The sequence below is a fragment of the Typopeltis vanoorti genome, chromosome 5, assembly GCF_054136105.1.
Source record: "Typopeltis vanoorti isolate ZY-2024b chromosome 5, IOZ_Tvanoo_1.0, whole genome shotgun sequence".
Taxonomy (NCBI): Eukaryota; Metazoa; Arthropoda; class Arachnida; order Uropygi; family Thelyphonidae; genus Typopeltis; species Typopeltis vanoorti.
Window position 1 is genome coordinate 154,723,068 of NC_143553.1, and position 26,386 is coordinate 154,749,453.

Here is a 26,386-nt window from a genome sequence, read left to right on the forward strand (position 1 = left end):
CGAATTTGAGCAACGTAAGTAGAACACGTAGTGTTATTGCTAATATGAGTAAAGTATTCAACTTAATGAAAAATTAAGTTCTGTTGCGAATACTGCGTTCCGCTTTTGCACGTAGAAATGTATCAGATTTGCTAATGTTATATCATGATAATCTTAATGGGAAAATCGTTTTATTTCGGTTAACTTGGAATGCTTTTCTGTTAACCCTAAAAAATGTTAGTTTTAAAAATACCATGGATTTTTATGAATCTTAAGACAGAAAATGAATTTTGCCCACATGTGAAATTCCTTTTTATTCTAGTAGCCAGAAAGATTATTTTATCTTCAGATCATTATTTCGCAATTCTTTAGCTCATACTTATATATGGTACGGTAAGTGTAAAACGTTTCAAGTGGAACTCCCTGAAAACTAACGTTATTATTATTATTATTATTATTTATTATTATTATTGTTATTATTTATTATTATATATATTATTATTATAGAAAGTATATCACACGCATCGGGTCAAACCGAAGCAGAGAGCTACCAGTCACCTGTGGAGTATCACAGGGAGCTATACTCTCCCCAACTCTATTCAACATTTACACGGACGATATTAATCAGTTACCACTCAAAGGTAAGATATTCCAATACGCAATAATATCCATCCCTAATAACGCAAGCATAGCCCAAACAAATATGCAACATGATATAAATCTGATCATAGATTGGCTCACGAAAAACTCCATACCTATACTCAGAAAAGACAAAATTAATGATATTCAGAAATCCACTGACTCGACCAGTTGATAACAAATATATAACCATCCAACATCCACTTTCCAACATAAAAAACACACAGAACAGCAAAACCAATACAATCACTCAGGTTGAAACAATACGATACCTTGGAATTTACTTCGATGTAGATATGAACTAGAATAGTCACATAAACCATCTACACAACAAACTCCGAACAATAAGTGGCAAACTCTACAAGTTAAAAGACATAGTTCCCATACGCCTAAAAGCACTAATATATAAAGCACTATATCAAATTATACTAAGATACACTATAACAACGTATGCTTTCTGTGCACCCTACAAATTAAATAGATTAATGTCGCTACAGTACAAAATGATAAAACTGATCTTTTGGGAACAAAGAGAAAATAACGACCTTATATACATTGCAATGTCAGAACACAAAATACTGATAGCAAGACATTTATGTCACTATGCAACTTCGCTAAAACATTATTTCGATGCCAACTACAGGACAGTCAGAAATACTTACGGTATAACAAGACCTCAGACTACTAATTATATCACATATAAATACAATAATCACTACGGAAAGGCCACGCGAAACTTCTACATCCCAGACATGATAAACAAATTACATTTTGAATACAGAAACCTTACAAACTACAATAGCCAGAAAAGAGCTCTATGGACATGCTATGAACAAGAAACACGCACCCAAAATACCATACAAACTTAATGAAACACAATATATTCGTTCAGGTTTCCAGTTCAGCAACGCATCAACACATTCCAAGTTATCGTGTGTGTGTGCGCGCAAATTTCTCAATCATAGATTTCGTAGCTTCCCAACACAGCAAAAAAAACCAATAAATAATAACCAATTGGTGTCATCCTCAGATGAGCTTACATATAAGCTTCGCGGATGAAAGCAGAGAAATTAGTTCTCATCCAAGATATATCATATGTAACCAAACACATGTAATGTACGTATCACATGTAAACCAATGTATGTAATGTGCCGTATATTCCGGTGTATAAGACGCACTTTTTTAACTTAAAAATGGGGTGCGTCTTATATAATGAAGGTAAAGATTGATTTCTCATTTCAAAGTCATACGCATTCCCTTTTATGTTCCAAGATCTTTGTAGGCGGTTAATGGTGCAATCAAATTGATGCGTGACCTTCACGTGACTTCTAGCACGTCATTGACTAAGAACGGGGAGTCCCTATTCAATGTTGAAAGTTTATTTTTCACTTGGTTAGACTATAATAAATTTAGTTTAATCCTTTATTCAAGTGTGAGCAAACAAAGTTTGCGCCTGAAAGTATCTTCAGGACTGGGTTAAGGTGGTACAACACCAGGGCAACTTGTTGCAAAGGTGGAGCAAGATACCAACACTCCTATCTCAGTATCTCCTATAATGCAAAACACATCTCCTTGCGGATATGTCTAATGTTATGCATTAAGGGAAGGGCCACTACCCAGACTAGTTTCGACCTTTATTGAGGTCTCTTCAGTGGGAGCCAAGCCCAAGTGGAGATACCAGGCAGAAGCATTAGCAGGTCATCTGCACCTATAGGAATTGCCAATTGGTGTGCCACCCTTTTTTACTAATTTACTTTGGATTTAGAGAAAGATGTTGAAAGTTTATTTTTCACTTGGTTAGACTATGATAAATTTAGTTTAATCTTTTATCCAAGTGTGAGCGAACAAAGTTTGCGCCTGAAAGTATATTCAGGACTGGGTTAAGGTGGTACACCACTAGGGCAAGTTGCAAAGGTGGAGCAAGAGACCAACACTCCTATCTCAGTATCTCCACCAATTGGCAATTCCTATAGGTGGAGATGACCTGCTAATGCTTCTGCCTGATATCTCCACTTGGGCCTGGCTCCCACTGAAGAGACCTCAATAAAGGTCGAAACTAGTTTGGGTTGTGGCCCTTCCCTTAATGCATAACATTAGACATATCCGCAAGGAGATGTGTTTTGCATTATAGGAGATACTGAGATAGGAGTGTTGGTATCTTGCTCCACCTTTGCAACAAGTTGCCCTGGTGTTGTACCACCTTAACCCAGTCCTGAAGATACTTTCAGGCGCAAACTTTGTTTGCTCACACTTGGATAAAGGATTAAACTAAATTTATTATAGCCCCTATTCAAGTTTCATAATATCTTATCCGAGTAATCAGTTACCGATGTTTATCAGTATTGAGTTGACGTTTTGAGATATTTTGTGTTCAGTTTGATATTTTCCTGTAGATTTTAGTGATGGAAAAAAACAGGCCACATTCATATACTTCAAGTTACAAATTGCAGGTTGTAAAATATGCAGAAGAACACGGGAATAGGGAAGCTGAAAGACATTTTGGACCTCCGCCTACAGAAAAAATGATTAGAACTTGGCGTGGTCAGAAGGAGATTTTGTGCAGTTTGCGTAAAGAAAAGCGCGCGGAACGTGGAAAAATTGCGAAGTGGCCAGAACTAGAGACCGACGTTTTGAAATGGGTGCAAGAAAATCGGCAAAATGGCATTGCCATTTCAACACAAATGATTCGTACACATGCAGTCAAAGTAGCCTGTGAGCGTAACATTGAAGATTTTAAAGGTGGTGCGTCATGGTGTTACCATTTCATGAAACGCAGTGGACTTTGTATGCGTACAAAAATCTGTCAAAAAATGCCAAAAGAATATGAAGACAAAATTATTTCTATATTATAAGAAATGAATGATGATAGAGAAGAGTCAGATGACAGTGACATGGGTTTTGCAGGTTTCTGAAAGGTCAGTTTACTATTAAAAATCACCTATTATTTTATCCATTTATTTTTAAAATCATACTTTAAAGTTTAAGTTTTTTCCAGAAAATTGTATTAAATTTCTTGGCTGCGTCTTATACATAGGAGCGTCTTATACACCGGAAAATACGGTATGTGTTATATGTAAACAAGTGTATGTAATGTAAGTATCATATGTAAACAAATGTACCAGTAGTATATTTAGATTTTGCAAAGGCTTTTGATAGATTACCACATCACAAACTACAGTGAACAAATTAATTCGAACACTCACACTTTAAAGACAAATTTTAATTTCGCAAGAAAACAAGTACAAATATTAAACTGCAACATCACCTGATAATTTATATGGGCTCTTCTGTTCGGAATAAGTTTATTAATTCGCTTAGGCATGGACTCGAACCAAGTAGAACACATTTTTCTTATTTCTACATTTCGAAATCATATTTTTATAATGGAGTGTAATGAGTTATCCTTTGTATCCAATTTAATTTTCCAAGCCTCTTTTTCACTATTGTCCACAAATTTTCTATAGGTTAATATCAGGAGAGTTACCTGACCACTGAGGCAATTGGATGTTGTGGTTTTGGAGGAAATCTTTCACTTTTTTAAAGTGTGGCATGGAGCGATATTCTCTTGGAAGATGAGTTTTTGTCTTTCTGGATCTGTGGGACCATTCTTTTCTCCAATTTATGTATTGGTCACTTTTATCATACCGTAAACCAGCACAAGTGATCCGGCACCAACGTGTGTAAAACAACCCCAGAACATCTCTTTAGCTGGGTGTTTAGCAGCTTGTTGAAGGTGGGTGGAAGAAGTCTTCTCAGCCACTGATTTGCGAACATAGGGTATACTCGCTCTCCTTGGACAAAGAAATGGCTCTCATCTGAGAGTACGACCTTCTTCCACTTCTCAACAGTCCAATTTTTGTACACTTTTGTCCACTGGAGCCTCTTTTTCTGCATACCCTTCGCCAACAGTTGTTTCTTTGTTGATCTGTGGGAAGTCCTCCCTAATTCAAACAATCTTTGATGGACTGTCATGTCAGAAACATTAATCCCACTAGCTGTCAATTCTCTATTTAAGTCTACAGCAGACAGTCTTGGGTTTATTTTGCTTTTCCTAACTAATAAACGATCTTGAGTAAGCGAAGTTTTCCTTTTTCGCCCACATTTTCCTTTTCTGTTAGGAGGAAAGGTACTTGTCTCCCTAAACCTCTTTAAAATCGCATTAACAGTACCCAAAGCAACACCACAGTCATTGATAATTAATCTTTATCATGGATGTGTGTTGAGAAAGAGTACATATTTTTGAATGCTTTCTTGGAAGTATACCCATTTAATAGTTACACAAAATGAATAAAAAAGTATGAATATCAGCTTGTCTATACTATTAAAAACTCACAACACTATAAATAAACATCGTAGAGATAGTTAAAATATGCAACGTTCAACCAAAATAGTGAACTATAACCAAAATCGAAAATAGGAAACCCAAACCCAAACTATTGTGAACTGAAACAAAATCTAAACCAAAACCAAAAACCGGACGAAAATTTGACTTGTTCGGAATAATTTAGTCGCTACTGTAGTAGTTAAGTTGTATCAGATGGGGTTGGATAGTAGAATTGGATTGGATTTTGACTTTCTGGTAAGTATCAAGTTGTGTATGGGGGAGCAATATCCCAGATGAAACAAAATCGCTAGTGGTGTGCCCAAGGGGTCTGTTTTGTGGCGATTGTTATTTAATTTATATATAAATGACACTGGAAAGGGCTCAAATGGTGATATATATAGTTGTTTGCAGATGATCCAAAGTTGGGGGGAGTTATGAGAAGTAGAGCGGATGTTGTAGCTTTGCAAGAGGACCTAAATAGACTGTCTGAATGGGCGAATATGTGGGGATGTCAGTTTTATGTTGCAAAGTGTAAGGTTTGAAAATTTGGGAAGGACTGGTGGGATGCAGAGTATAGGATTGTTGGGGATATTTTAGAGAAAGTGGAGGAGAGGAAGGTTTGGAGGTTGTGGGGAATACAGATGTGAAAATTCGAGGGCATTTTGCGAAATTGTGAGGACAACACAGAAAATTATGCGGAGAACACTGACTTGTAGAAGAAAGAATGTTTTGATTCCTTTGTCCAAGGCTTTGATCAGGTCGCATATGGATTACTGTGCACATATTTGGTCGCCAGGTTTTCAAAGGGATGATGAGATGTTGAAGTGGTTCCAGAGACGATTGGCTAAGTTGGTTTTTAGTCTCTGGAATGTGGAATATAAAGCCAGATTGAGGGAATGCAAATTATAGAGCCTAGTGGATAGAAGGAAAAGGGGAGACACGATCCAGACGTATAAGTTGATAAGGTGTAATTAGATGATTAGCGTGGATGAGATTTTTCATAGAATATCTGGACACAGGGGAAGAACGAGAGGCCATCCTTGGAAGCTGTATAAGGTGGGGATGAGGAGTAGATTTTTTTGCATGGAGAGTGAGGGATGAATAGAATGAATAGACAGTGAATGCATTCAAGTCAATGAGCCTTGCATGTGAGAATGGGACCTCCCACGATGAGTCTCTTGATTCAATGAAGATCTGTTGGCAATAATGATAATAATTATAAATGGAAGGGATTTCAACAATACAATACTTTTCATCAGTGATTAGGTACATTCTGTCGGACTCCCTGATTAGTTTCTATTTCCCCTACTATGTATTCATTGATATTTATGATTGCAGTTGTATTGTTATATAGGCTCTTAATTGTATTTAATTACTGTTTTGGATAGCCTGCGTATTCTATTATATTCCACAAATTTTTTTCTGGTAACTCAGTCAAAGGCATTTTTATAATGTTAAGTTAGTCTGAAAATTAAATTCTCATCTCTTTTCTGTGAGTAGTTTTAGTGTGATTACATCATCAGTACGACTTCTGAATCCAGCCTGATCCTCTAACAACAAACTATCGGCAATAGTGGAAAGTCTTTTATTTACAAATTTACTATATAATTTATATGCTATGTTTAATAAGCTAATAATTCTATAATTTTCATATAAACGTATATTTTCCTTCTTAAAAACTGAATTATTTTAGCCTTTTTCCATTCATGGGGTATATCGTAGGTAATCCAACAACTATTTAACAGCTTGAGGAATCTTATTTTAAAAGAGATATTACTTTAACTCTGAGATAATTCCATCTCTTCCTGCTGCTTTTCTATTTTTCGTTGGGAACCAAACTACACCACAAGTATACTTCGGTTCCCTACCCTAGCATTCAAGTCTTCTGCAATTATATTACAGTGATTCATCAGCTTTTCTAAGTCATTTTAAAATATTTCGTTTTCTCCTTTTTCTGGAGCATATTCCTATTACTGTTAGATATTTTCTTTCAATTTTCAGTCTTATAATTGCTATTCTTTCTTTATAAAAGTGTAGCCTTTTGTTCTTTTATTCTGTTTTACGCCACTATATAGCATTACATATTCTGTCATTTCGCCAGTTCGTTTTCATTTTTTCTTAGTTTCAGTGATTACTGCTATATTAATCCTTTTTTTTCTTTTAATTATTTGTTAAGTTCGGTATCTTTCCTAGTTAAGCCTTAACAATCCATGTGACGACATTTAATATATCCGTCGTTCCAAATCGTTTGCCCTTTCCCTTGTTGTTGTCGTTTTGTAAATCCGGTTTACTTTTCCTCGTTTTTTTTTTTACTTCTGCGTGTTTTTTTTTTTTTTTTTTTTTTTTTTTTTTTACGAGGAAAGTTTCCCAGCCTCTTACTCAACCGGCAACCTGGAGGACCGGATCAAGTTACTTACTGACACAAATTTAAAGGAAATTATAGTTAACTCAGAGCCACAAATAACTGTTCAGTGGCTGTGATATGGGTTTAATAAATGTTTTTATTCGGAATTGCAGCCGAAGCAATTACGGCCATCAAGCCAGTGTACGTGCCTTTATTTCGTGTATTCTCTGGCTGTCTGTGTGTTTTGCGGATGAGAAAAAAAGATCTTCTGACAGGAAAGCTTATTAACTCCTTATGAGACTTGTTAAAATTCAAAAGTCCTTATCAAGTTTTTTCGCTATCTACGGAATCTGAATCCACATCTTTCTAACCACAGAGCATTGGTTATATCTAATAAGATGTAAGGCACATTAACAAATGATGAACAGAAGAGGTTAATGATAGGAAATTTTCTCCTATTTAAAAATGGCTTCACTACATACTCACAAAAGATGAGTTCACTGAAGGAGTAGTGGTTAAAACCTCCTCTGCAAGCTTAGACAGCATCATCCAACTCGAGATAGGATTCTTGAAACATACAGCAAATTTGTGAAGCAATCTCCCACAAGGATTCCATGGAAGTCATGATCAGCAATAATCTACTGCTCATCACCATTCGCATATTCAATCCATTTGCCCCTCCCCCCCCCAAAGAAAAATAAGAGACAGACTCTCTTTCTTTCTTATTCTTCTTCGATCTTTCTATTATGAAGATAATGATGAAGTACGATAGAGGTTATAGTACTGGTTCTTCTGACCAAAATTATCCAAAGAGGAACTCGACACCTTCACGCTGCAATAAAATTATACAAAGTAAAGGAAACAACAAAAATCTATTAAATTTCACACCACTTATTTACTTGCTATTTCATAATTTCAGGTATTCATCAGGCCATCTCGCACATAAATCATCGGATTCTTTATCTACTCTTAGAATTGGTTTCCTAAAACTCAGAAATACCTTTGATTTGGTAGGTCCAAGAGGCTCATTTCAAAATCTGAAAATAAAAGGTCGGAAAAATTATTCCAGCTGTAAACCTTACTGCAAGTTGGAAAGTAGAAGCTTGCTTCTACAATTAGCACCATATAAATTCCAAATTCGCGATATTTGCGATTTATTAGAGAGCACTAAAGCATTTAGTGTATCCTCCTACCTCCCCCAAATGTCAGAACAGTATTTTAAGGTTTGCAGGATTTTGAATTTATGGAGTGTTATTTGTATATTTCTATGCATTCATGATTTGTCCCTGTAGTGTATTTTGCGGGTCCCCCCTACTTGAAAGCTATCATGTGTGTGTCGCATGTAAAGAAGAGTGGGGAGCTGAAACCAAAGAGATCAACAGAGAAAGAGTACTTCAGGCCTTCAGTTAATTAAGGTGGTGTTGCTTCACCAGTCTGTGTGAAATCACACATCCCACAAATTTAAAAAATTAATACTAAGAAAACCTACTAAAATAAACTATTCTATTCTCTGTTATTCTATAAACATATTCATTAAAATCTGTTTATATATAAAATATTTTTATAAATAAAAATGTTCAAAATAAAATTATCGAAATATTTAGCGTACTTGCCGGATTTACGTTAATTTTCAACTTTAACTTTGTTCAATATTCAAGTTCCCTTTCACAAGATAAATTATTTCCTTTTGTTTTAGTCTCGATTAATATAGATTTATTCTCAGCATTAATGTGGGAAATTGTCAGCAGACATCTGGTTTCCATCTTAAGTTGTCACCAATAGCTGAACTCATGACTGTTGGTCAATTTTATGAGGAGGGTGTACGACAGATAGCCCTCGTCATTTCGTCATCATAAGCCCTAACATTTATACTGTTGTCTGAATTAGTAAGTTCTAATTCTACCAATATTAGGAACGATGTAAAAAGAGGAAATATAAATAAAATGAAAGAAAAATACTGTGTAATATTTATTTATGTTAAAAATCGTTTATGAATAAAATAATTTTAAAAAAATCAAGTTCTCTGCTGAATCTGGGATGTTTTATTTAATTTTTATGTTTTCACTACGTCGTTGCGTTTTTGTACAGTTTTTGGAGTAATAATTACCTAAAATTTGTAAACGTTATTTTACAAGTTATATACATGGAGGAGGCTGAAACGTTCTGATAAACATCCTGAACAAAAATTATATTAAAGCAACTGATATAACCACAAGAAAGAACATATCTTAAAGCCCTTTAACCTCCATTTTTCATTAAATCGTAATACAGAAAAACCTCGCTTAACACGAATTCGATACGCGCGATAATCAGTTAGCTCGATTGAGTGAAATGATACTATTTTCCTCTTTAAGCGAATGATTAATCAGTTACAGCGATTTTTTTTACGTTACGCGAAATTTTTTGTCGTTAATCTGTAGCTAGCGGAAAAGCTGGAAGTCATTAAGAGAACATACGGTGTAACAAGGAAATGTTGCTACTGCTTCTTTGAGCATGCAGATCACCCGAAATAGAAGCCATTTAATGATCGAGATGGAGCGTCTTCTATCATTCTGGATTGAGGATTATAACCAAAAACGAATTCCTCATAGAACAGGGAATATTCAGGCAAAAGCTCCCAATATTTTTACCTCATTGAAAGAGACCAAATTTCAAGAGGAATGTAAAAGCTTTATTGAGAGTTTAGGATGATTTCACCGTTTTAAAATTGGAACTGGACTGCATAACGTAAGAATAACTAGGAAATCTGTAGTGCTGATAAAAATTCTGCGGCCAAGTTTCCTGAAGAATTGTAAAGGATAATTCGGGAAGGTGATTATGACAATCGGCAAATATTCAACATCGACGAAATTGGTGTCTTTTGGAAGCGTATGACAACAAAATCTTTCCTAGCTAAAACTGAAGCATCTCAACCAGGATACAAAGTATCTAAAGATCGGCTTGCGCTTTTATTAGGAGGCAATGCAGAAGGCGACTTTAAACTCAAATCTGCGTTAGTTTATCTTGCGCAAAATCCAAGCTTTAACATTATTGAAGAAATCAACACAATTGAAAAAGAACTTCGATTTAATGAACTGGATTATGAAGATATGAATAATCTCTTTCAACTAGAAGAACAGATGCATATGAAGAAGAAAATAAAGAGTGCAAACAAGAAGAGAATGTTACGACTACGAAGCTAACTGCAAAAGACCTTGAGCTAGTTTTCAATCACACTGAGGATGCTAATGAAATTTTGTTTGATGATGATCCTGATACGGAACGAAGCTTCGAAGTTCGCCGAAATCTTGATAAAGCGATAGTCAGCTATCGCAAATTGCATGACAAGATGAAAAAGCCAAGCACGATTCAAACATCTTTGCTTAATTTTTTTTGTAAAAAAAGCAGCTCAATCAAATATTTAGACATTAAATAAAAATGTAAGCAATTGAGTTTTATTAACTTTGATGATTTTATCCTCTAATATAGTTTATACTGTAACCTTCTCCCCTGTATTATGTAAAATAATGTATTTATTTTTTTAAATGATGCATAGAAGTAAGTATATGATAAACGATTTTATTACAAATTGTTTAGTATGTTAAAAGAATATTTTTAAGTTACTATCGTAGTCTAATAATATAGGTCAAGCATACTGCTGAGTTGTTAGCGATGTTTTTTTTTCTTCGGTTTGCCTAGATACTTTTTTTTAATATGGATTACACTCACGAAAGGTTATAAACGTATAGGTACATCAATACTCATGGAGGGTTAGATATTCCGAAAAATATGCTGTAGAAGCCAAATATCTAGAGCTTTTTAAAGTTACTTCAGGCATCCAATAAGTGAGTTTCATTTTTATTTTATTTTTATTTATTTATTTAATTTTTTTCGTAGTCATTAGGAAACGCGCAGTCTTACGTACATTATCTACGCACGCTACCTGAACACAGACAGTGATTAGAAGAAAATAAAATATTATTATCTTAGCGGAGAATCAGTAGATTGGAATCTCACGAACAGTCAGTTTTATAATCCTAGAAAATTAAAATGGGAAGTCTCGCCTGCGTGATGGGAGGTTGGAGGAAATAAATGTGTTTTCTGTTTTCTACAACTGCTTCATAGAATCGATTTCGTACACGATTTTAATTAGATATCGATTCAAACATGTTTAATCGTCTATTTCTCCAGATGCTAAAAGACAAAAAAAATCACTGTATTGGCTACTGGGCAAGTGATACTTTGACCTTAAGACGTGTTTTCGTAATATGTTGGCGGAGTTGCAGAATTGATTCGTCGGGTTCGTTCATTAACGTTAAGAAGCAAACATTCACACTTTCAGAGTTCATGAGGTCGGTTCTTTCTCTTACGATAAGGAGATGCTGAATTGAGAGCGTCAATGGCGTGCTGGTGGAAATCAATCGGGCCATCGACCAGAAATTTTACGAAAACGTGAACTGGTAGAAAATAAAAAGCTACAAGCGAATAAGGATCGAAATTGTTAACATAAAAGCAGACTTCAATCATACATCCTATTACTAGCCTGAATTACGGCCGAAACAACTTTTTCGGAAACTAGTTGACAGCTGGTCTCCACTTTAAGTGATCACAAATAGTTGAATTCCTGGTTATTGATGATGAAATCTCGAAAAAAATGTATAGCAGACAAGTGCTGCCATCTCATGGTCATAAATCTTAACACTAGTATTTTTCTCTGAAATAGTGTGAGTTCTGTGGTCGATTTTATTGACCGTACCTCCGCCAAAGATCGACTAACTCCTCGTGGAAAGGCTGAAGAGGAAAATTGCCACCCTCGTGAGGGGATTCCAACTTGGGTCATTCCAAGTGAACTGCAAATGACCTTCCACTCTCTCATTGAACTTCAGAGACTTCAGAGCTTCATACAAGAAATCTATTCTCAAGAAATTCATTCAAAAACTCCTGCTCCTCTTCCATCACATTGCTTTTATTTAGGTAAAACCACAGTCCAATTCTTAGAATGGGCTCAATACCAGCAGTGCCATTTTTTAAAAATTTCATTATACGTGTAGAATACTTCTGTATTATCTAGCCTGTCTGACAACATGGCTCCCTCCTCAATGCATTATTTAGAATAAAATAAAATCCGAAGGTACCGCTCTTCAGCGATTCCCTACGAGATTTTTGTAAAATTTCAACAGTCATTCAAAATGTAGGTTGATGTTTCAGGCCAGCTATAAATCAAGATCACGCTGCCTTCATATGTGAGATATTATTGAATCCGCTGTATCGTGAATTTGTGTTCTGATAAATCAGTCGCTGTTGCTTGTCATTCTTTGCTATTAGCGATCAATGTTTAAAATGACCGTTTTACATAGAAAATTGCTCATGTGAAACAAACTTGTTTCGACTGAAGTTACTATTTGTGATTAATATTAATTCTTTAAGTTCATATAAAAAAAGAAAAAGAAATTTATTATCGATTTTTAATTATTCTCTTTTAACTCTTTAAGTTAATGTAAAAAAAGAAAAAGAAATTTATTCGTAGTCTGCCGAATATATTTAATTTAATAAATATATTCCGTATATTTAATAAATTAATTGGTGTACTTTCGTTGAATTTTTATTAGTGGTAAATATCGAGCTAAACCTTTGTGTTTTTATGAAATATTTTAAAAATAATGTAGGAATGAACGAATGCTAATTTTTAATCTTCATAGTTCAGATAATACACAAGTATTAACTGATTTTTAAATAAAGCCTTTCGGGGTCTCATTGAGAGATAACAAACCAACTCGCTTGTTGCGTCAAGCTACAAATGTCATTAAACTTGAAGGACACATAATGACAAAACCGATCTATCATTCTGTCAAACATTTGCCAATTCAGCGATATAAATGTATTTATAAAATGTAAATGGAATGAAATTAAATATCTAAGTTTTAAATTGCACACAGAATAATTAGCTGCATTTAAGAGATTTATAAGCCTCTTTTGCGAGAGAAAAATGATATCACTGAATTTTCTTTCTAGATTTTTTTTTAAATTAGTGGACCAGCTTTGTAAACAATCCATCGGTAGAGAGAGAGAGAGAGAGAAAGTAATTTACTTGAACAGATGAAGCACAACATTGCAACCAGGAATATCATTACGTAAAGCGCAAGCATTTTTTTATTAATTTATTTAAACATATTTCAAGCTTCAAGTAATTATGAACGAAGTTTTTACCCTGCAGTGGCGCTGCAATCGCGTGATAGTCTCTTTTATCGCAAGTTCCAATTGTTTAGATAACGCTGGTTTGTTCATTCAAAATCCTGTCAGTTCCAGGGATAATTAGTTTGCCGTCTTTATTTCTGAAGAATATTTTTTTATATTTTTTCCGCAAAACTTTCACTTTCCTATCATTAATTACTTGTGGTTGCAAGTACAGATCAATATATGCTTGGAGTATGGGGATATATTATATGTAAACAAATGTATGTAATGTAAGTATCATATGTAAACAAATGTATGTAATCTAAGTATCATATGTAAACAAATGTACCGTATTTTCCGGTGTATAAGACGCTCCTATGTATAAGACGCACCCAAGAAATTTAATACAATTTTCTGGAAAAAACCTAAACTTTAAAGTATGATTTAAAAAAAAAAATGGATAAAATAATAGGTAATTTTTAACAGTAAACCTGACCTTTCAGAAACCTGCAAAACCCAGGTCACTGTCATCTGACTCTTCTCTATCATCATTCATTTCTTATAATATAGAAATAATTTTGTCTTCATATTCTTTTGGCATTTTTTGACTGATTTTTGTACGCATACAAAGTCCATTGCGTTTCATGAAATTGTAACACCATGACGCACCACCTTTAAAATCTTTAATGTCACGCTCACAGGCTACTTTGACTGCATGTGTACGAATCATTTGTGTTGAAATGGCAATGCCATTTTGCCGATTTTCTTGCACCCATTTCAAAACGTCGGTCTCTAGTTCTGGCCACTTCGCAATTTTTCCACGTTCCGCGCGCTTTTCTTTACGCAAACTGCACAAAATCTCCTTCTGACCACGCCAAGTTCTAATCATTTTTTCTGTAGGCGGAGGTCCAAAATGTCTTTCAGCTTCCCTATTCCCGTGTTCTTCTGCATATTTTACCACCTGCAATTTGTAACTTGAAGTATATGAATGTGGCCTGTTTTTTTCCATCACTAAAATCTACGGGGAAATATCAAACTGAACACAAAATATCTCAACACGTCAACTCAATACTGATAAACATCGGTAACTGATTACTCGGATAAGATATTATTACACTTGAATAGGAGCTCCCCGTTCTTAGCCAATGACGCTCTAGACGTCACGTGAAGGTCACGCATCAATTTGATTGCACCATTGATTGCACCATTGATTGCCTACAAAGATCTTGGAACATAAAAGGGAGTGCATTTAACTTTGAAATGACGAAACAATCTTTACCTTCATTATATAAAAGCGCACCCATTTTTAAGAAGAATTTTTAAGGTAAAAAGTGCGTCTTATACACCGGAAAATACGGTAAGTAATGTATCATATGTAATCAAATTTATGTAATGTATGTAATAACTGTAACAAAAGTATGCAATATAGAGTGTAAAATTGCAAAGAAACAGCTGTAATAATCATAATTATGAATATTATAATAATATATGTTGCAAACAGTTATTGTTATTATTATTATTTAAAAAAACCTTATGTACGAGAAAGTATTTGTTATGCATAATTGTGTTCATATAATGAATGTAATTTATCTGAGAAATAATAAAATGTTAAAAAAAAGTATTATTATTATTATTATTATTATTATTACTACACTTAAATAACTCCACTTATAAAAGCTAGCAGGATTAAAAATCCAGTAGTAAAGGATCTGAAAGGAGACCACGACAACACCCCAATATACTTGTCTGAATACCTTACTCCACACTATCAGAAAATATTCTACCAAGCAAGGAAAGTAAAAACAGAAAACAATTACCAGTTTATATGGATAAGAGACAGCAAAATATTCCTTAGAAAGACACAAGACTCAAAACCAATCGAAATAAAATCCGTAGATGACCTCAACAGGCTGTCACATTGAAAGGAATATTGACAACTCGTAAAGAAGGAACAGAACACCAACCAACATGAATGCACACCATCAAGCAGACGTAATCACCCCGGAACATGATAATTGCCACATTCTGAAATCAATATCAGAATGGAAACAACGGACAAACCCCAAAAAAAGACTATCTATTCTCCACATCAACATCAGAAGCATTCAAAAATACTGGCTGACCCTGCAAGTTTATCTGAAGGAAGATATAGACGAAATAGACATTTTAATACTGACTGAAGTATTTACGACAAACGAAGAGGCATCCTCCTACCAAATGCCACACTTCCAACAACACAAACACTGCAGACAAACAAAACGAGGCGGTGGTATAATAATATTTACCAAACATAAACTAGAAGTAACAGAAATAAACTATAAATTAGAGTACGCAGAAAACATATGCATCGAAATTAAAAACATCAAACAAGAAAACTCCCTGATATTAAACGCAATATACAGACCACCCAACTTAAGCACCACAAAATTCCTAGAAGAACTAAACAGATGGCTTTCAGCCACGAAAGTAGGCACCTCAAAATACTTGATAATAATAGGAGACATTAATATAAACATTAGGAATATAAATAACAACACAGAACAATACCTAGACCTATTATCGGCATATAACATAACCCCATCCATACAGTCGTATACACGAGAAGAGATAATCGGAAACACAACAACCTCAACCTGCATTGATCATATAAATATAAGGGCCCCTCCAAACAGCCACACAGCAGCCGTCATAACATGCAAACTAGCAGACCATTATTTCACAGCATTGCAGTTACACACTGAACCAGAACCCATAAAAATCACTGAGATTACAAAACAGTATCATAGCATTGTAAACGAAGCAATAGTGAACGATGAAATCAGAAAAACAGACTGGATGCAGATAGCATCTTTAGACTCTGCTGAAGCTGTATATAAGAATCTTAAACTTGCATTTAACAAAATATACAACAAAGCATTAACAAAAATAAATATACGCCTCAAACAAAACAAAATCCATGGATAACAGACAACATACTAACAGACATACAAAGAAAAGATGCCCTATGGAAACAACTTAAGAAGTCACCGAACAATATCGCTTTAAAAGCTGAATACAAAGAAAACGGAATCTCCTAACAACCCAGATTCGAACGGCAAAAAGAAACTATTACAGCAACAAATTAACAACAGCACAGAATGACATAAAGGAAACCTGGCACCTGATTAATGAAATGCTGGACAATATACACAGAACCACTGCCACAGAAACAATAAAACACAGCTTTGCCTGCGACCCCAAATCCCTCAAACAGTTGGCAAACAACTTTAATCAGCACTTCGTGAACTCTGTCCAAAAGCTACAAGAAACAACCTTTCCTCACACATACGAACATTCTCCACTAGGTCCACGAGCAACCCAGTCGATGTGGTTCCCCACAGTAACAAAAGAAGAACTATCACTGGCAATTCAATAAATTAATCCTAACAAAGGACCGGGGATAGACGGAATCAGACCAAAAGACATCAAGAAACACTCAACCGACCTACTTCCAGTTATTCAAAAACTGTTAAATAAAATCTTCGAAACGGGACACATACCTGAAACACTGAAGACTGCACTAATCACACCCATACACAAACAGGGAAAAAGAAACATAATAAGTAATTACAGACCTATCGCCACGCTGTCTGTAATCAACCAAATCATGGAGCGCATTGTACATCAGAAACTCTCCACATACGTTGAAAAATTTCAAATCATACCCAAAACACAATATGGCTTTCAAAAAAATAAAGGAACAGCAACACTCCTGGAAGACTTCACAGATCTAATAAACGCTGCATTGGATAAAAACAGAATAATATTAGTGGTATTCATTGACCTAACAAAAGCATTTCACACACTAACACATAAAACCTTGTTAACGAAACTTACTCATATCGGAATTGGAGGTCGTCTACTCCAGTGGTTTAAAGCATACACGAAAAACAGAAAGCACATCACACGTATAGGATCAGCACACAGCAAAGAGGTACATGTAACCTGTGGAGTACCGCAAGGAGCTGTCCTATCTCCCATTCTATTTAACATATACACACACGACATAAGCCAACTCCCCCTAAAAAGTAAAATCTTCCAGTATGCAGACGACACGGCCATAGTATCCATTCACAACTATGCAAATATCGCTTACACAAATATGCAACACGACATCAATCAAATCACTAACTGGTTAACCGAAAACGGCATATATATAAACCCTGGAAAAACAAAGCTAATGATATTCAAAAACCCCCAAACCCTGCCCATAGAAACTAAATATCTCACTATCAAACATTCATCCTCCTATACACAAAGTGCAGAACCTAAAATCACAACCATCACACAGGTGAAAACAACACGCTACCTTGGACTTCACTTCGATGCAGATCAAAGTTGGAATAGCCATACAAACTACCTACATACCAAGCTTAGGATAATAGCAAGCAAACTATACAGATTAAAAGACATTGCCCCAAACCACATAAAAATACTAATCTATAAAGCATTATGTGAAAACATTTTAAGATATGCAATCACATCATACGCATTCTGCGCAGACTACAGACTTAACAGGCTACAATGGTTGCAAGATAAAATGATAAAACTGATATTCTGGGAACAACCCACTCTTATGCAGGAAGCATGGACAAAACACAAAATATTTAAGGTGAAACACTTACGCCACTACACAGTCATGTTAAAACACTACTTCAGCCCAACAAATAGAGTAACCAGAACAACATATCAAATAACAAGACCACAGTCAACAAACTACATAACATATAAGTACAACAATCAGCATGGCAAAGCCACCCGAAACTTCTACATACCTGACATGATAAACAAACTGCCGTTCGACAACAGAAACCTAGGAACATACAGAGAGCTGAAACAGGCACTATATAAATATTATAGCGAGAATGAAAATTAGAGCAATTCCTGTTTCTCTCTCCCCCACCATACATACACGCACACACAAACCACGACAACCTCCCCTCTCAAAAAACTACCACTACAAGAACACAAAGAAACAAACACACCATGTCTAAATCCAACCCTATTTGCACAAAAAAAAAAAAAAAAAAAAGTTAAACTGTAATAGCAGTCAAAGTCTTTCAAACACGTACCAACAAACAGTAAAATCAACACCTGGCTTGTGACCACCATAGGAACACAACCATGAAACCATCACCCTCTGTCATCTATTATCTTCCTCAGATAAGCTCTGCTAAGCTTCGAGGAAGAAAATTACTAACTTGCAAGTATCTGTTATACACACTTGTAATGCATTATAAATATTATATACATATAATTACTCCAGCAACTATGTATGCAATTCATCTGAGACATGAAAAAAAAAAAAAAAAAAAAAAAAAAAATTGTGTATAATCCTTATTGTAAATACTGTAAATATTATTATTGTATGTAACCTATACTGAGACAATAAAATGTAAAAAAAAAAAAAAAAAAAATTATTATTATTATTGAATTATGTGTGTATGCTGCATTACTGCATTGTATCGTGAATTGTGTGCACATTGGTGCCAATCCATATTTAGCTAGTTTAAAAAAAATGTATATTCATATTTATAAAATGTACTCTGCATTTTGTATATCGAATTTTCGTACTGTACAGAAAAGATAATATGTTTTTCATTGTGTGTGTGCAGATACTCTGTGTGATAGTAAACCTTATCATTTTCATTGTAAAAACAAATAAGTCGTTTATAAAAAAAAAAAAATAAAATAAAAAATAAATAAAAAAATATTATTATTATTATTATTATTATATTCTAAATTCAAAAATTCTGTACAAACCTTATTGTAAATATTGTAAATATTATTATTGTATGTAATTTATACTGAGACATAATAAAATGTTTAAAAAAAAAATTATTATTATTATTATTATTATTATTATTATTATTGAGTTTGAGCTGGCGCTCTGTAGGCATACGAAGCAAACGACTCGCGGTGTTATCGCTGCTCCCGTTTTTATAGTTTTAAAGTGTTTAATTTGAAAGTGTTCCACAGTAATTGTACTTGTCACACCGAAGACAGTGGTATAAAATTCATCGAAATAGGGTAAGAAGAATCCCATTTTTTGAGTGCTGAAAATTGAACAGAGTGGACTGTGTTCAATAACGACGAAGAAAAACGGACTTCGTCATGTTTACAATCACACTACAGTTGCTCAATGGAAAATAGGTGACTCATGAAGTGCATCAAAAACTTAAAGGCTTTAACGTCCGATGGAAATCGTATAGCCTGTAGAAAATGCCGTAGAAATATTTACTTGACATGTTCCGGCCTTTCTGAAACAACCAGCCATCATAAATCCAATGCAAAACGCGAAGAATGGAAGTAGCAGTTCTGCCACCCATGTCGCAGCCGATCACACCGGAGGCAGAATCAGACGATGAACTGAACAGACAAAAAAATATTGAGTCTTATAATTTGAGAGCCTGTGTAACTTAGTGGATGTGGCGTTTGCATACCACGGAAATTAGAGGAAATTTTTCTAAGCCTTTTTTCGACCGGTTCCCGAGTTAGTCGATCTCTGGCAGGGGCAAGCGAGTTTTTCCTCCCGGAAACTCGGGTTTTTTGTCCTGTAAACTCAAGAAAACCGACCGTAGAACCCACATTATTTCAGACATTAAATATATTGTGTTAGGATTAGGGACCACGAGATGGCGGCACATTTGAGCCGTCTCTCTTCACTGTGTACCGATTAATTAGTGATAGCCTTGGGCCATCTATCTCTGATTGGTACCAGTGGAGATTGAACTGCCCACTCAGTCTCCAAAAGTTAGATAGGGCTAAATGGCCTCGCCTACTCACCGTATACGGGAATAATAAAGCGTTAGCTGATTTATTATTATTATTATTATTATTATTATTATTATTATTATTATTATTATTATTATTATTATTATTATTGAAGAGGATGATAGTCTTCAAATAAATAATTTGCTTTTATATTAGTGTGTGATTTATATCCAATGGTGATATTAAATTTTATTGCAGCACTAATAGTAATGCACGTTTTATTTTCTAGGAAAATATTGAACAATATATGTAAGAATAACAGTATGTAGAGACATATAGAGATAAAGATATTTTTCAATACTATACTAGAAAACAAAACATGCATTACTACCAGTGCTGCCATAAATTTTAATATCACCATTGGATATAAATCACATATAATATACAACCAAATCATTTATTTGAAGACTATCATCCTCTTCAATAATAATAATAATAATAATAATAATAATAATAATAATAATAATAATAATAATAATAATAATTTTTTTTTATTGATCTCTCAAATATTTACATATATGCAATTATCATCTTGAGTAACATTCAGTATATTATTTTACAGGTTCAGCACTACGTGATTCATATAATGAGATTTCAATAATAATGATGATAACATAGTTTGTTTGCAGTAATAATTTACAATTATATGGTTCAGAGTTACACAAGTTATATTATATTACATGTTGTAGTTTACTTTATTTTTTTTTCGAGGTTTGAGAAAGCGTGATTATACAACAGTATTTACACATATGCAGTTAAAATATTATATTCCTAATTCTCATAAACATACAATGTAATTAATTATTTACATAATTTTTTAATAATAAGAATAATTTATTGCATTATTTTTTCATGTTAAATAGTAATGTTATATTAATGATATTATCGCAATTTTTTTATCATATTGAGTGACTTTATTTACAATAAGATTATTCAGAATTTTTGAATATAGAATATACATATTAATAATAATAATAATAATAATAATTTATTTATTTATTAATTATTATTTTTTCATGTCTCATATAAATTGCATACATAGATGCTGTAGTAATTATATATATATATATATAATATTTATAACATGTTACAGTTGTGATTAACAGATACTTGCAACTTAGTAATTTTCTTCCTCGAAGCTTAGCAGAGCTTATCTGAGGAAGATGATAGATGATAGATGGTGGTGGTTTCATGGTTATGTTCCTGTAATAGTCACAAGCCAGGTTTGATTTTATTGTTTGTTGGTACGTGTTGGAAAGACTTCAACTGCTTTTACAGTTTAACTTTTTTTTCTTTTTTCTTTTTTTTGTGCAAATAGGGTTGGATTTAGACATTGTGTGTTTGTTTCTTTGTGTTCTTGTAGTGATAGTTTTTGAGAGGGCAGGGGGTTGTCATAGGTTTGTGTCTGTGTGCATGTGTGGTGGGGGAGAGAGAAACAGGAATCGCTCTAATTTTCATTCTCGCTATAATATTTATATATTGCCCGTTTCAGCTCTCTGTATGTTCTTAGGTTTCTGTTGTCGAACGGCAGTTTGTTTATCATGTCAGGTACGTAGAAGTTTCGGGTTGCTTTGCCGTGGTGATTGTTGTGCTTATATGTTATGTAGTTTGTTGACTGTGGTCTTGTTATTTGATATGTTGGGATGTAGTAGCGTTTTAACATGACTGTGTAGTGGCGTAAGTGTTTCACCTTAAATATTTCGTGTTTTGTCCATGCTTCCTGCATAAGAGTGGGTTGTTCCCAGAATATCAGTTTTATCATTTTATCTTGCAACCATTGTAACCTGTTAAGTCTGTAGTCTGCGCAGAATGCGTATGATGTGATTGCATATCTTAAAATGTTTTCACATAATGCTTTATAGATTAGTATTTTTATGTGGGTTGGGGCGATGTCTTTTAATCTGTACAGTTTGCTTGCTATTATCCTAAGCTTGGTATGTAGGTAGTTTGTATGGCTATTCCAACTTTGATCAGCATCGAAGTGAAGTCCTAGATAGCATGTTGTTTTCACCTGTGTGATGGTTGTGATTTTTGGTTCTGCACTTTGTGTATAGAAGGATGAATGTTTGATAGTGAGATATTTAGTTTCTATGGGCAGGGTTTGGGGGTTTTTGAATACCATTAGCTTTGTTTTCCCTGGGTTTATATATATGCCATTTTCAGTTAACCAGTTAGTGATTTGAATGATGTCATGTTGCATATTTTTGTAAGCGATATTTGCATTGTTGCGAATGGATACTACGGCAGTGTCGTCTGCATACTGGAAGATTTTACTTTTTAGGGGGAGTTGGCTTATTCGTGTGTGTATATGTTAAATAGAATGGGAGATAGGACAGCTCCTACGGTACTCCACAGGTTACATGTACCTCTTTGCTGTATGCTGATCCTATACGTGTGATGTGCTTTCTGTTTTTCGTATATGCTTTAAACCACTCGAGTAGACGACCTCCAATTCCGATAAGAGTAAGTTTCGATAACAAGGTTTTATGTGTTAGGGTGTGTCAAATGTTTTTGTTAGGTCAATGAATACCACTAATATTATTCTGTTTTTATCCAATGCAGCGTTTATTAGATCTGTGAAATCTTCCAGGAGTGCTGCTGTTCCTTTATTTTTTTGAAAGCCGTATTGTGTTTTGGGTATGATTTGAAAATTTTCAACGTATGTGGAGAATTTCTGATGTACAGTGTGCTCCATGATTTGGTTGATTACAGGCAGCGTGGCGATAGGTCTGTAATTACTTATTATGTTTATTTTTCCCTGTTTTTGTATGGGTGTGATTAATGCAGTCTTCAGTGTTTCAGGTATGTGTCCCGTTTCGAAAATTTTATTTAACAGTTTTTGTATAACACGAAGTAGGTCGGTTGAGTGTTTCTTGATGTCTTTTGGTCTGAATCCGTCTATCCCCGGTCCGCTGTTAGGAATAATTTGTGGAATTGCCAGTGATAGTTCTTCTTTTGTTACTGTGGGGAACCACATCGACTGGCTCGCTCGTGGACCTAGTCGAGAATGTTCGTTTGTGTGTGGGAAGGTTGTTTCTTGTAGCTTTTGGACAGAGTTCACGAAATGCTGATTAAAGTTGTTTGCCAACTGTTTGAGGGATTTGGGATCAGGTGCCAGGTTTCCTTTATGTCATTCTGAGCTGTTGTTAATTTGTTGCTGTAATAGTTTCTTTTTGCCGTTCTAATCTGGGTTGTTAGGTGATTCCGTTTTCTTTTGTATTCAGCTTTTAAAGCGATATTATTCGGCGATTTCTTAAGTTGTTTCCATAGGGCATCTTTCTTTTTGTATATCTGTTAGTATGTTGTCTGTTATCCATGGATTTTGTTTCGTTTGGGAACGTATTTTTATTTTTGTTAATGCTTTGTTGTATATTTTGTTAAATGCAAGTTTAAGATTATTATATACAGCTTCTGCAGAGTCTAAAGATGCTATCTGCATCCAGTCTGTTTTCCTGATTTCATTGTTCACTATTGCTTAGTTTACAATGCTATAATACTGTTTTGTAGTCTCAGTGATTTTTATGGGTTCTGGTTCAGTGTGTAACTTCAGTGCTGTGAAATAATGGTCTGCTAGTTTGCATGTTATGACGGCTGTTGTGTGGCTGTTTGGAAGGGCCCTTATATTTATATGATCAATGCAGGTTGAGGTTATTGTGTTTCAGACTATCTCTTCTCGTGTAAACGACTGTATGGATGGGGTTATGTTATATGCCGATAATAGGTCTAGGTATTGTTCTGTGTTGTTATTTATGTTCCTAATGTTTATATTAATGTCTCCTTTATTATTAAGTATTTTGAGGTGCCTACTTTCGTGGCTGAGAGCCATTTGTTTAGTTCTTCTAGGAATTTTGTGGTGCTTAAGTTGGGTGGTCTGTATATTGCGTTTAATATCAGGGAGTTTTCTTGTTTGATGTTTTTAATTTCGATGCATATGTTTTCTGCGTATTCTAATTTATAGTTTATTTTTGTTACTTCTAGTTTATGTTTGGTAAATATTATTATACCACCGCCTCGTTTTGTTTGTCTGCAGTGTTTGTGTTGTTGGAAGTGTGGCATTTGGTAAGAGGATGCCTCATTGTTTGTCGTAGATACATCAGTTAGTATTAAAATGTCTATTTCGTCTATATCTTTCTTCAGATAAGCTTTCAGGGTCAGCCAGTATTTTTGAATGCTTCTGATGTTGATGTTGAGAATAGATAGTCCTTTTTTGGGGATTGTCAGTTGTTTCCATTCTGATATTGATTTCAGAATGTGGAAATTATCATGTTCCGGGATGATTATGTCTGCTTGATGGTGTGCATTCATGTTGGTTGGTGTGCTGTTCCTTCTTTACGAGTTGTCAATGTTCCTTTCAATGTGACAGCCTGTTGAGGTCATCTACGAATTTTATTTCGATTGGTTTTGCGTCTTGTGTCTTTCTAAGGAATATTTTGCTGTCTCTTATCCATATAAACTGGTAATTGGTTTCTGTTTTTACTTTCCTTGCTTGGTAGAATATTTTCTGATAGTGTGGCGTAAGGTATTCAGACAAGTATATTGGGGTATTGTCGTGGTCTCCTTTCAGATCATTTACTACTGGATTTTTAATCCTGCTAGCTGTTATAAGTGTACTTTTTGTTAGGCTGTTGGTGAGTCGCACTACGACGGGAGAAGGACGGGTATTATGTTCTCTTTTCTTTTTTTGTGGTAACCTATGCACTGACTGAATGTCTCTTGATTCAATGGGAGAGCTGATTTTTTGGCTTAGTTGTATTACTGTGTCTCTTAGATGTTCCGTAGCTATTTCTGGGAGACCATTTATGAGGTCATTTTTGTGCTGCTGTTGGTTTGAGAGCTCGTACCGTTGCTTTAAAGAGTTTAGTTCTTGGCGTAGGTCCGTTGTCTCTTTAATTAAATTATGCTGTCTTTCAGTTAGCTCTTTGACGCAGTTTTTAATTTTCCTAACAGTCTGTAACATACCTTCTACCGAGTTACTATTAAATTTAATAAATTCCTCGTATTGGTTAAATTTTTCTGTAATTTGTGCGGTATGTTTTTTAAATAGTTCTCCAACAAAATCGATTAAACAGTCTTTTAGGTTTTGTAATCTATTTTCAAGTAATGCATTTAAAGTTGGCTCACCTGGGTTTCCGTTGTTGTTTTCTTTGTTTTTAATTCCCTCTGTTGTTGATAGCTGTTTACTGCCTGCGGTTGTTTTCTGCATTGGCTGTTTTCCACCTGCGGTCGAAGGCGACGTTCCTTTGTTGTCTCTGCAATGGGAACACTTCCACTCGTCACGATTCTTGTTTGATTTTCGCTGCCAAGTAGTCTCAGACAATCCTGAACATAAAAAAATACATGTTTCTTTGGTAGTTCCTACATGTTACGTGGTTTTCTTACCCCGTTAGGTCTTCTTGGCATTTGTAGCACTTCGTATTTCTTGTTTGACGATCTTGCTGTAATTTCTAACATGGCGTCTTCCTTTGTTCTCTTCTCGCGTAGTTGACCAACGTATACTTCGAACTTTGAATACTTATATTTTACTTATTACTTAACAGATACTTACAGTTTTTACATCTATATGTTCGTCTTGAAGAACGGAGTTCACTAATGTACTTTAAATTTTAATTCACAAGAAAAGATCTACTTTGCAACTTAAAATATGGGAGCATCGAAATAGCGTGCTTGCGACTGCTTGCTGCTAAAGCACCCTCAATAATAATAATAATAATAATAATAATAAACTTACTCCACCAACACTTTCTCATCTAAGCCGGCATGTTGTTTCTTACGAAATCTGAATTGCAGGTATTTTTGCGAACTCCAATTTAACGAATTCCTTCCGTCAGAAGAATAGCACATGTGCATGCATCAGATCTGACTGCCCTTTAGGAGATAATGCTCGAATCACGTTTTTCATCATCTGTAGGTCAAAATGTCCTCGCTGCATTTTCCAGCATTCACTTGATGCTTCTATGTTCTGTTTTCGGATGGCTCTATGATCTATCTGTTTCTCTTAAATTTGATTTTCAGCGTTACAGCCTGGAGAGATCAACGTCCATAATTTAAACTGATTTCCTTTCTCCAGTTTTTACAACTCATTAAAACGGGATGGTTGGTATTTGATTTCAATAATGATTTTTCAAGGAATTACC

At 34.6% G+C, this 26,386-nt stretch overlaps 1 protein-coding gene across 1 annotated transcript in view; it reads left to right on the forward strand.

Annotated features, from left to right (window-relative positions):
- LOC150106960 (alpha-tocopherol transfer protein-like) overlaps positions 1–26,386 on the forward strand; it is a 39,540-nt gene continuing 13,154 nt past the window's right edge. The window contains exon 1 of the mRNA XM_090393517.1: positions 1–14. The gene's annotated coding sequence lies outside the window, so the exon portion shown is untranslated. The remainder of the gene's footprint in view (positions 15–26,386) is intronic.